Raw genomic sequence first — 13,053 nt, 5'->3', positions numbered from 1 at the left:
CCTCTGCCTCCGCCGCATCTGCTGCCACGATAAGACATTCCACTCCCGCACATCCCAGATGTCCAGGTTCTTCCAAGACCGCAACTTTCCCCCCACAGTGATCGAGAACGCCCTCGACCGCGTCTCCGGTATTTTCCGCAACATGTCCCTCACACCCCGCCCCCGCCACAACCGCCCCAAGAGGATCCCCCTCGTTCTCACACACCACCCCACCAACCTCCGGATACAACGCATCATCCTCCGACACTTCCGCCATCTACAATCCGACCCCACCACCCAAGACATTTTTCCATTCCCACCCCTGTCTGCTTTCCGGAGAGACCACTCTCTCCGTGACTCCCTTGTTTGCTCCACACTGCACTCCAACCCCACCACACCCGGCACCATCCCCTGCAACCGCAGGAAATGCTACACTTGCCCCCACACCTCCCCCCTCACCGCTATCCCAGGCCCTAAGATGACATTCCACATTAAGCAGAGGTTCACCTGCACATCTGCCAATGTGGTATACTGCATCCACTGTACCCGGTGTGGCTTCCTCTACATTGGGGAAACCAAGCGGAGGCTTGGAGACCGCTTTGCAGAACACCTCCGCTCAGTTCGCAACAAACTACTGCACCTCCCAGTCGCAAACCATTTCCACTCCCCCTCCCATTCTTTAGATGACATGTCCATCATGGGCCTCGTGCACTGCCACAATGATGCCACCCGAAGGTTGCAGGAACAGCAATTCATATTCCGCCTGGGAACCCTGCAGCCTAATGGTATCAATGTGGACTTCACCAGTTTCAAAATCTCCCCTTCCCCAACTGCATCCCTAAACCAGCCCAGTTTGTCCCCTCCCCCCACTGCACCACACAACCAGCCTAGCTCTTCCCCTCCACCCACTGCATCCCAAAACCAGTCCAACCTGTCTCTGCCTCCCTAACCTGTTCTTCCTCTCACCCATCCCTTCCTCCCACCCCAAGCTGCACCCCCATCTACCTACTAACCTCATCCCACCTCCTTGACCTGTCCGTCTTCCCTGGACTGACCTATCCCCTCCCTACCTCCCCACCTATACTCTCTCCACCTATCTTCTTTACTCTCCATCTTCGGTCCGCCTCCCCCTCTCTTCCTATTTATTCCAGAACCCTCACCCCATCCCCCTCTCTGATGAAGGGTCTAGGCCCGAAACGTCAGCTTTTGTGCTCCTGAGATGCTGCTTGGCCTGCTGTCTTCATCCAGCCTCACATTTTGTTGTCTTGGATTCTCCAGCATCTGCAGTTCCCATTATCTCAGCCTCTTAACTCTGATCATCAGAAGATGTTCCTTGAAACCTAGTTCTTTAACTAAGTTAAAGTCCCCTGTCCTAATATCAAGACATTTATTTGAGAATTTTACAAAACACAAAGGCATTATATAAATGGTGCTGTCACTGTTAGGCAGACTTAGACTTGGGAAAGCAATCTAAACAATCCAGTTCTTTCTCTTAATCAGTGTAAGGGCCATCAGCTCACGACGTTCACAGATCCCTTGTCAGTTACATTCACAGCTCCTGATTCCACAGAAAAAAAGTCACTTTTGTACCAATGGTCACATTAAATGCTCAGAACCAATTCAAGACAGTGATTAAATTCATAAATTGCCAAAAATAGAACATAGAACATAGAAAAGTACAGCACAGTACAGTACAGGCCCTTCGGCCCATGATGTTGTGCTGTGGAATAATCCTTATCCAAAAATAACCTAAACTACATTCCCCTCAATTCACTGCTGTCCATGTGCATGACCAGCAGTCACTTAAATGTCACTAATGACTCTGCTTCCACGACTACCACTGGCAAACTATTCCATGCACTCACAACTCTCTGGGTGAAGAACCTCCCTCTGATGTCTCCTCTATACCTTCCTCCTAACACCTTAAAACTATGACCCCTCGTGGCAGTCAATCCTGCCCTGGGGAAAAGTCTCTGGCTATCGACTCTATCCATGCCTCTCATTACCTTGTACACCTCGATCAGGCCACCTCTCTTCCTCCTTCTCTCCAGTGAGAAAAGTCTTTGCTCAATCAACCTCTCCTCGTAAGACAAGCCCTCCAGTCCAGGCAGCATCCTGGTAAATTTCCTTTGCACCCTCTCCAAAGCTTCCACATCTTTCCTATAATAGGGCGACCAGAACTGGACACAATATTCCAAGTGAGGTCTCACCAGGGTTTTGTAGAGCTGCAGCATAACCTCGTGGCTCTTAAACTCGATCCCCTTGTTAATGAAAGCCAAAACACCATATGCTTTCTTAACAACCTTATCCACTTGGGTGGCAACTTTGAGGGAGCTATGCACTTGAACACCAAGATCCTGCTGTTCCTCCACACTGCCCAGAATCCTGCCTTTAATCCAATATTCAGCATTTAAGTTTGACCTTCCAAAATGCATCACTTCGCGTTTATCCAGGTTGAACTCCATCTGCCATTTCTCAGCCCAGCTCTGCATACTGTCAATGTCTCGCTGAAGCCTGCAATAGCCCTCGGTACTATCAACGGCACCTCCAACCTTTGTGTCATCAGTAAACATACTAACCCACCCCTCAACCTCCTCATCCAAGTCATTTATAAAAACTACAAAGAACAGAGGCCCAAGAACAGGGCCCTGTGGGACACCACTCAGCACTGACCTCCAGGCAGAATACTTACCATCTACAACCTCTCTCTGCCTCCTGTAAGCCAACCAATTCTGAATCCAGACAGCCAAATCACCCTGTATCCCATACCTCCTGAAAAATATTTCCATCTTTGTTTCAAACTTCATCTTAGTTGTGCATATTCATGTTCCAGAAAGCAATACACAAAGGTATCTAAATACAGAAAAAAAAGTTTAGCAGCAAGATTGAAGTTATTTAGAAGTTACCAACATGGAGGCACTTTAAGAAATGAGTCAGCGATTTTAAATGGAGTTATTCACCAAACTAAATTAAGCATTCCGTTTGCAATTACAGTAGTTGAAGATACAGAGATGAGAAAGGTAATGATCAGTAATCACTAGCTTCTTAACTATATGGCCCTTTTGACTGTCAACGTATTAGCTTTCCCTCTAACTAAGCCTTTCTACACATCAAACTGTAAATAGGAATCACCCCAATGCCTTTCCTATAACTGATTATTCTTTTTCTGAACAGTTCACTCTTTCTTCCCTTCAACAAATTAAAATATAATAACTGAAACATATTTTCAAAGAAGCATGGAAGCAAAGGAGGCCATTTGGCCCAATGACTCTGTGCTATATCTGTCAAAGAACACATACATGAAGCATTCTGTCTTGCTCTTAACAGGAGCAATACAAGAACACCAAATTTCAGAAGGAGCAACAGTTCATACAGAATGAAAAAGAGGATGAAGATTGGTTGGTAAATTAATTGATTGGTCAAGTTATGATGGAGAATGGATCTATTAACCCACATACTTTTGTTTAATTAAAGAGAGGGACAGTTCTGGACATGTTCCTTTTTATTTCTTTGGACAGGCCCATGTAAATCTTAGAATATTTGGGATTGTTCAGAAGGTACTTACCAATCACAGAATTACATCTAATATTCATCACTGTGTTCTGAGTTTTGGAAGCACAGCCACGACCATGACAAGACCATGTCTATTGTATCCGTGAAAGTACTGTGCTGTTTGATAAAATTGCCAGTCACAGGAATATATGGTCTATGTATGTGGCTTCATACTGGCATCAAAAGACATATGAAACATTACTTTCTTTTTGTTTACAAGGCATTACTTATTTTTGACATGATGGCAGCATTCTGTTTCATGAAGAATACCGCAATACAACGCACAGGAGCAGCATGAAATGGCCAGATGTAGTTTTTGCCGAAATTTTGAGAGAGAGGCAGAGAGAGAGAGACAGAGACAGAGACAGAGAGAGACAGAGACAGAGACAGAGAGAGAGACCTTATTCTTCCAAGTAATTCAGAGCAGATTAGGTACTTTTCAGTTCTTAACCCCATTCATGAGTATTTGTAATACATGGCAAACAATCATATCTTTGGCATAGCTATTATCTAATGTGGTCATTGTGATGCACCCTATTTTAGCATTATGTTTGCACAGTGACTACACAGCTCAGGCCCTATTAACGATACTGTCAACATGACCAATCCTAAAGCATGTGGAACTGTTGTAATATCAACAAGTATAATGTCAGCTTGCGATAGACAGTGAAAACTTGAGATTTCTCAAACAACACATTTGGAAAAGGAGCTTGTTAAACCAGTCCATTTAATGTGTGATTTGAGCACAGGATAGGAAGCATTATGATGTGCAAGGAAATTCTTGTGTTCAGCTCCAGGTTCAAATATAGCAAACATTATTTGCAAATCAGAAAAATGTAAAGGGTTTATGGGTTAATCCATGGGTTTCTCTTGGAAGCTATTATGATCTCAGGTGATAGTAATTCCAGACAAGTCAAATCCCAGAATAAAATCTGGTTTGATGGAACATTCACTTTAGTTTGCAGTTGGTTAACATGTCATTTAGAATTTTGCAATATAGAAAGTATCCATTCAACCCACTGTGATTGTGCCAGCTCCCAAAAGAGCTACCCACCTGCTTCTACTCTCCAGCTCTATCTCCATAAGCCTCTAAATTCTTAATTTTCATATATATCTCCAGCTCTCTTTTGAGATCTCATACAGAATCTGTCTACACCATTCCCCAAAGAAGAGTTAGAATTATCTTAACAGAAAGATTGAAAAAAATGATTCAACTTGTTTCCAACACCATCTATTGCAGAGGCTCAGTCTTAGAGAAATATCACTCTAGATAGCTTTTTTCACACTTAACTGAATTGCCCCTACTTCTTCCTCTTGAACTGTAGAGACAATTTTAACATTCCTTTCTGTGTCTGCCAGCATGAACCTCTCATTAATCTGATGGCCTAAAGTTTTCTCAGTTTTAACAACTTGAAGATTTCTATCCAAATTCTCCTGCTTTAATGTATTTACTCTGTCTATTATGTTCCAACAATATTAATATTTCTCTACTACCACCACTGGGGTTCTCCATGGCTCATTTGCAGACACACGCTTTCTAACTATTCCAAATCATCTCTGACATTTTAAACAAAGGTCATCCCAGAATTGACCCACAGCTATCTGCCTTTATTCTGAAGTGGAAATCCCAACATGTAGGTTAAATACAATTAAGCTTGCATCACAAAACCAATTAAGATTTTAACAAAGTGTGGAGCTGGTTGAACACAGCAGGCCAAGCAGCATCTTAGGAGCACAAAAGCTGACGTTTCGGGCCTAGACCCTTCAACCAACCAAAGTTTTAGTTTGATTTGCATCTAGAGGGATACTATGGTAACACCATCTACTTGGCCATACATGATATCATTGAAGCTGAATTCAATTGTGTGAGTTGTTAAGTTCAATAACCGTAAGACTCTGACAATGGCAAAGTGTCGACATTGCCATGATATCAGAGCAGGGCATAAATGTCTAAACTTTGAGTGAATATGCTCACGATGTTTTTGACATGCATACTGCTTATAGTCTTCATAACACAAAGAATATTTCACCACGTGTGTGAGAAACTCACTTGGAACTGGTTATAGTAACTTTGTCAACTAATTGACCAATTCTTACAATGCAGAACTAGTCAGCAAAAAGCTAGGGCATAACAATTGTATTATGGGTGACTGTCCATGGTTTTGTGAAGGGTAGGTCATGCCTCACAAATCTTATTGAGTTCTTTGAGAAGGTGACGAAAAAAATGGATGAGGGTAAAGTGGTTGATGTGGCGTAAAAGGATTTCAGTAAAGTGTTAGATAAGGTTCCCCATGGTAGGCTAGTGCAGAAAATAGGAGGCAAGGGATTGAGGGTCATTTAATGGTTTGGATTAGAAATTGGCTAGCTGTATGAAGTCAGAGGGTGGAGGTGATGGGAAATGTTCATCCTGGAGTCCAGTTACCAGTGGTGTACTGCAAGGATCTGTTTTGGGGCTACTACTGTTTGTCATTTTTATAAATGACCTGGATGAGGGTGTTGAAGGATGGGTTGGTAAATTTGCAGATGACAGTAAAGTTGGTGGAGTTGTGGATACTGTGGAAGGATGTTGCAGGTTACAGAGGGGCATAGATAAGCTGCAGAGCGGGGCTGACAGATGGCAAATGGAGTTTAATGCGGAAAAGTGTGTGGTGATTCATTTTGGAAGGAGTAACAGGAATACAGAGTACTGGGCTAATGGTAAGATTCTTTGTAGTGTGGATGAGCAGAGAGATCTCGGCGTCCATGTGCACAGATCCCTGAAAGTTGCCCCAAGGTTGATAGGGTTGTTAGGAAGGCATATGGTGTGTTAGGTTTTATTGGTAGAGGGTCTGAGTTCCGGAGGCACGAGGTCATGTTTCAGATGTACAAAATTCTGGTGCGACAGCACTTGAAGAATTGCGTACAGTTCTGGTCACCACATTACAGAAGGATGTGGAAGCATTGGAAAGGGTGCAGAGGAGATTTACTAGGATGTTGCCTGGTATGAAGGGAAGGTCTTATGAGGAAAGGCTGAGGGACTTGAGGCTGTTTCCGTTAGAGAGAGGAAGGTTAAGAGGCGAGTTAATGGAGACATACAAGATGATCAGAGGATTAGATAGAGTGGACAGTGACAGCCTTTTCCCTTGGATGGTGATGGCTAGCACGAGGGAACATAAATTTAAACTGAAGGGTGATAGATACAGGACGGAAGTCAGAGATAGGTTCTTTACTCAGAGAGTAGTAAGGGCGTGGAATTCTCTGCCTGTAACAGTTAGTAGACTCCCAACTTTAAGAGATTTAAATGGTCATTGGATAAACATATGGATGATAATGGAATAGTGTAGGTTAGATGGGCTTCAGATTGGTTTCACAGGTTGGTGTGACATCGAGGGCCAAAGGGCCTGTACTGTGCTGTAATGTTCTATGTTCTATGTCCATAGATATGGGGAAGCAGGAGAACAAATCCTATGCATGCACAATAAAGTTGTTCACTACTTCTTACATTCACAAACCTTTGTACTGCACTTTCACTTTTGTATAAAGTCAACAAGGGGGAGAAACAGAAAGCAGCACAAATGACCAGTGACCATTTTCATGCCAAAAGCAACTAAATGCTAAAACAATGAAAACCTAAAAACAAGCAAAACTGGAGTCACTCACTGAGAATGCACTGCTAAATGGTATATTCAAAGACAGAGGAGAACAAAGAAGGAATAAAAAGGGACGAAGCAATCATTTGTAAAAGCATACCAAGTATATATTTTATATAAATATATTGATATATAATCACAGACTTGGAGACAAGTCCACACAAATAACTGAAACAGAGCCCATACTGCACATTAATAATTAGTAATCTCTCAGTCTCTGTTCCTTCCATTTATTTACTGTAAATGTGACTGGTGCTGACTGATTTGATCATTTGATAAGGTTCCTCAAATTAAACTTTGCTGCATGCTACACGTGGGTAGTTATTGTACCTTGAGCATTGACAGCTTCATAACTACACACTGCAGACATAGCTAGTGGTTTTTCAGATACTGCTGATAAACAAAAGTAACTCAAAGAGCCTTGTTAAAGGAGGTATAGTCCATGATCTATGAAGCAAGTGGTTGTGAACTTAACAGACATTTGGAGTAATTCGTATCATTGAACACATTGCATGATATTTATTTCATTTGTATATGTTACTTATTAAGGTTACTTAATATTTGATAAACACAGCAAAACTGGCTTTAAATCAGCCTTCTCATTTCAAGCCCTTGTGCCCATTTGAAGTTAACCGCATTAATTCTTTATCCAAATATTTCATTACTCCTAACTTTTAAGCAGTTTTAAATATCAATTTCCTTTCTTATTTCTATTTATTCAGAATTTTGCTCATTTGACATGCCTTTCAAACATATCATATCTCAGATTGCGGCACATCCACACAGCAAAATATCTCCAATCGATTAGAAATGAAGTGCCAATTATTGATAATCACATATCGAAGTGATTAACTGTTTTTCAATCAGGGCATTCTGCCTTTAGACAGTCCAAAGTAGCTCGCAACACTACCAAGTCAGCTAAATCAGCCAGTCTTTCAGTTCAACATAAAGCTAGCACACTCGCGTATTGGTAACAAATATGTTACAAATAAACTAGATGTCAGTATTTATACAGCACCTTTAAAGTACTAAGACATCCGAAAGTACCTCTGAGGTAGACTGAATAAAAATTGCCATGGAGCTACAGGTCTGATTGCAGAAGTAGAATACTGAACTAGAACAAAATAAAACTGTAGATGCTGGAGATCTTAAATGAAAGCAAAATGCTGGAGAAACTCAATATAAAGAGTCACATTGGACTCAAAACATTTGACTATGTTTCTCTTGTCACAGATGCTGCAAGGTGTGTTGGGTTTCTCCAGCACTTTCTGTTTTTAGTCAAGAATGCAGCACAACCCTGCTTTTCTGATGAAGAGTCTAGGCCCGAAACGTCAGCTTTTGTGCTCCTGAGATGCTGCTTGGCCTGCTGTGTTCATCCAGCTTTACACTTTGTTATCTTGGATTCTCCAGCATCTGCAGTTCCCATTATCACTCTTCTCCTATGCTGCTTGGCCTGCTGTGTTAATCCAGCTTACTACTCAGCTGATAATGGGAACTGCAGATGCTGGAGAATTCCAAGATAATAAAATGTGAGGCTGGATGAACACAGCAGGCCAAGCAGCATCTCAGGGGCACAAAAGCTGATGTTTCGGGCCTAGACCCTTCATCAGAGAGGGGGATGGGGAGAGGGAACTGGAATAAATAGGGAGAGAGGGGGAGGCGGACCGAAGATGGAGAGTAAAGAAGATAGGTGGAGAGAGTATAGGTGGGGAGATAGGGAGGGGATAGGTCAGTCCAGGGAAGACGGACAGGTCAAGGAGGTGGGATGAGGTTAGTAGGTAGATGGGGGTGCAGCTTGAGGTGGGAGGAAGGGATAGGTGAGAGGAAGAACCGGTTAGGGAGGCAGAGACAGGTTGGGCTGGTTTTGGGATGCAGTGGGTGGGGGAGAAGAGCTGGGCTGGTTGTGTGGTGCAGTGGGGGGAGGGGACGAACTGGGCTGGTTTAGGGATGCAGTAGGGGAAGGGGAGATTTTGAAACTGGTGAAGTCCACATTGATACCATTAGGCTGCAGGGTTCCCAAGCGGAATATGAGTTGCTGTTCCTGCAACCTTCGGGTGGCATCATTGTGGCAGTGCAGGAGGCCCATGATGGACATGTCATCTAGAGAATGGGAGGGGGAGTGGAAATGGTTTGCGACTGGGAGGTGCAGTTGTTTGTTGCGAGCTGAGCGGAGGTGTTCTGCAAAGCGGTCTCCAAGCCTCCACTTGGTTTCCCCAATGTAGAGGAAGCCGCACCGGGTACAATGGATGCAGTATACCACATTGGCAGATGTTCGAAGGTTGCAGGAACAGCAACTCATATTCCGCCTGGGAATCCTGCAGCCTAATGGTATCAATGTGGACTTCACCAGTTTCAAAATCTCCCCTTCCCCCACCGCATCCCTAAACCAGCCCAGTTCGCCCCTCCCCCCACTGCACCACACAACCAGCCCAGCTCTTCCCCCCCACCCACTGCATCCCAAAACCAGTCCAACCTGTCTCTGCCTCCCTAACCTGTTCTTCCTCTCACCCATCCCTTCCTCCCACCCCAAGCCGCACCCCCATCTACCTACTAACTCATCCCACCTCCATGACCTGTCCGTCTTCCCTGGACTGACCTATCCCCTCCCTACCTCCCCACCTATACTCTCTCCACCTATCTTCTTTACTCTCCATCTTCGGTCCGCCTCCCCCTCTCTCCCTACTTATTCCAGTTCCCTCTCCCCATCCCCCTCTCTGATGAAGGGTCTAGGCCCGAAACGTCAGCTTTTGTGCCCCTGAGATGCTGCTTGGCCTGCTGTGTTCATCCAGCCTCACATTTTATTATCTTGGAATTCTCCAGCATCTGCAGTTTCCATTATCTCTAATCCAATGTAGACCTCTGATTACCAAACTCCCCCGATTGAAACTTTCAACCCCCTACCCGCTAAGTTAGTTTCCTTGTTCCCCACCCAAACAACACTTATCCTTCCTGTGGGCAGTTCCGAATCCTGGGAATTCCAGGGTTAGGGTACCAGCAGAATCTAAAACATGGGTAACAGCTCCAAGATAAAATAACAGTGAAGAGGAATGACTTCACTGACATGGTTACACATCTTTAAAACCATCGACCTCAGCTGGTTGTGAGTGTTCCATTGCTGAATACATTGAAGACTGAGATGGATTTTTGGATTCAATGTTATAGGAGCAGGTGGGATTATCCTGAATAGTAGAACATGTTCAACAGGTCATGTGGCTTGCTGTTACTCCTACTTCTTGTGTTCGTATAATACGAATAAACGTGCAGTGAAATCACAACTTTCACCACTGAGGAACTTCGAAAGCACTCTGTTGTTCATTAAGAACTTCTGAAATGTAGTCCCGATTCTAATGTTGATAAAACACACAAAATAAATTTGAAGACCCACAAAACAAATGTAAAAAGTGATCAGGTAAGTTTGTTTTGATGATATTGGTTCAGAGGCAAATATTGCCCAGAATATTAGTGAAAACATCACTGTTCTTTGAAATACTGCCATGAAATTGTTTATGTTCATTTTAGGAAGACAGGTGGAACCTCAGTTGAACATATCCTCATCTGACAATACAGCACTCTGGCCTCACTGGACTGCGAGCCCAAATGGTTGTGCTCAATCTTCAGAGTGCAACTTAAAGCTGCAATCTGTCAAGGTTAGACGGCACTACAGCACTGAATTAGCAGAGAAGGATCTCACTGAACAGTCAATTTCACTTCCTTCTGAAAGAGGATATCACAGCCGTACTGAAGGAGGGCACTATGGAGGACTCGAGCAGTGAGGCAACATGGGCAGAACTCATAAGTAGGAAGGGTACGGTAACAATGTTGGGGCTGTACTACAGGCCTCCCAACAGTGAGCAGTGAAGTGTTCTAAACTGGGGTAAGGCCAACTATACCAAAATTCGGCAGGATCTGGGGAATGTAGATTGGGGGATAACAAAGTGTGGAGCTGGATGAACACAGCAGGCCATGCAGCATCCTAGGAGCACAAAAGCTGCCGTTTCCGGCCTAGACCCTTAACTGTTTGAAGGTAAATCCACACTTGATATGTGGGAGGCTTTTAAAGAGACATTGATTAGCATGCAGGAGAGACATGTTCCTGTGAAAATGAGGGGTAGAAATGGCAAGATTAGGGAATCATGGATGACAGGTGAAATTGTGAGACTAGCTATGAGGAAAAAGGAAGCATACATAAGGTCTAGGCTACTGAAGACAGGCGAAGCATTGGAAGAATATCGGGAATGTAGGGCGAATCTGAAATGAGGAATTAAGAGGGCTAAAAGGGGACATAAGATATCTTTAACAAACATGGTTAGGGAAATTCCCAAAGCCTTTTATTCATATCTAAATAGCAAGAGGATAACTAGAGAAAGGATTGGGCCACTTAGGACAAAGAAGGTAAATTATCCCTCGAGTCAGAGAAAATGGGTGACATTCTTAACGAGTACTTTGGATCATTATTCACCAAGGAGAGGGACATGATGGATGTTGAGGTTAGGGATAAATGTTTGATTACTCTTGGTCAAGTCGGCATAAGGAGGGAGGAAGTGGTGGGTATCCTGAAAGGCATTAAGGTGGACAAGTCCCCAGGTCAAGATGGGATCTATCCCAGGTTCTGAGGGATAGAGAGAGGAAATAACTTGTGCCTTAACAGATATTTTTGCAGCATCCTTAAACGCGGATGAGGTCCCAGAAGACTTGAGAATTGCTAATGTTGTCCCCTTGTTTAAGAAGGGTAGCAGGGATAATCCAGGTAATTATTGACTGGTGAGCCTGACGTCAGTGGAAGGGAAGCTGCTGGAAAAGATACTGAGGGATAGGATCTATTTCCATTTGGAAGAAAATGGGCTTATTAGTGATAGACAACATGGTTTTGTGCAGGGAAGGTCATGTCTTACCAACTTAATAGAATTCTTTGAGGACGTGACAAAGTTGATTGATGAGGGAAAGGCTGTAGTTGTCATATACATGGACTTCAGTAAGGCATTTGATAAGGTTCCCCATGGCAGGCTGATGGAGAAAGTGAAGTCACATGGGGTCCAGGGTGTGCTAGCTAGATGGATAAAAAACTGGCTGGGCAACAGGACACAGAGACTAGTAGTGAAAGGGAGTTTCTCAAATTGGAGACCTGTGACCAGTGGTGTTCCACAGGGATCTGTGCTGGGACCACTGTTGTTTGTGATATACGTAAATGATTTGGAGGAAGGTGTAGGTGGTCTGATTAGCAAGTTTGCAGATGACACTAAGATTGGTGGAGTAGCAGATAGTGAAGGGGACTGTCAGATATTACAGCAGAATATAGATAGGTTTGAGAGTTGGGCAGATAAATGGCAGATGGAGTTCAATTTGGGCAAATGTGAGGTGATGCATTTTGCAAGATCTAATTCATGAGCAAACTATACAGTAAATGGAAAAGTCCTGGGGAAAATTAATGTTCAGAGAGATCTGGGTGTTCAGGTCCATTGTTCCCTGAAGGAGGCAACGCAGGTCAATAGAGTGGTCAAGGCGGCGTACAGCATGCTTTCCTTCATCAGACGGGGTATTGAGTACAAGAGTTGGCAGGTCATGTTATAGTTGTATAAGACTTTGGTTCGGCCACATTTAGAGTGCTGCATGCAGTTCTGGTCACCAGAACTGTAGTTCTGAAGTTCTGGTAGATTAGGATTATTTTCATTAGAAAGACAGAGATTATGGGGGGACCTGATGAGGTCTATAAAATTATGAGGGGGATAGACAAGGTGGATAACAAGAAACTTTTTCCCCAGAGTGGGGAACTCAATTACTAGGGGTCATGAGTTCAAAGTGAGAGCAGGAAAGTTTATGGGAGATATGCGTGGAAAGTTCTTTACACAGAGGGTGGTGGGTGCCTGGAACGCGTTGCCAGCGGAGGTGGTAGACG

At 43.7% G+C, this 13,053-nt stretch overlaps 1 protein-coding gene across 3 annotated transcripts in view; it reads right to left on the bottom strand.

Annotated features, from left to right (window-relative positions):
* Positions 1-13,053, bottom strand: part of lypd6 (LY6/PLAUR domain containing 6) — a 247,224-nt gene that overhangs the window by 73,218 nt on the left and 160,953 nt on the right. The window lies entirely within an intron of this gene.

Source organism: Stegostoma tigrinum, chromosome 7 (assembly GCF_030684315.1).
Source record: "Stegostoma tigrinum isolate sSteTig4 chromosome 7, sSteTig4.hap1, whole genome shotgun sequence".
Taxonomy (NCBI): Eukaryota; Metazoa; Chordata; class Chondrichthyes; order Orectolobiformes; family Stegostomatidae; genus Stegostoma; species Stegostoma tigrinum.
This window is presented reverse-complemented; position numbering and strand designations above follow the sequence as displayed.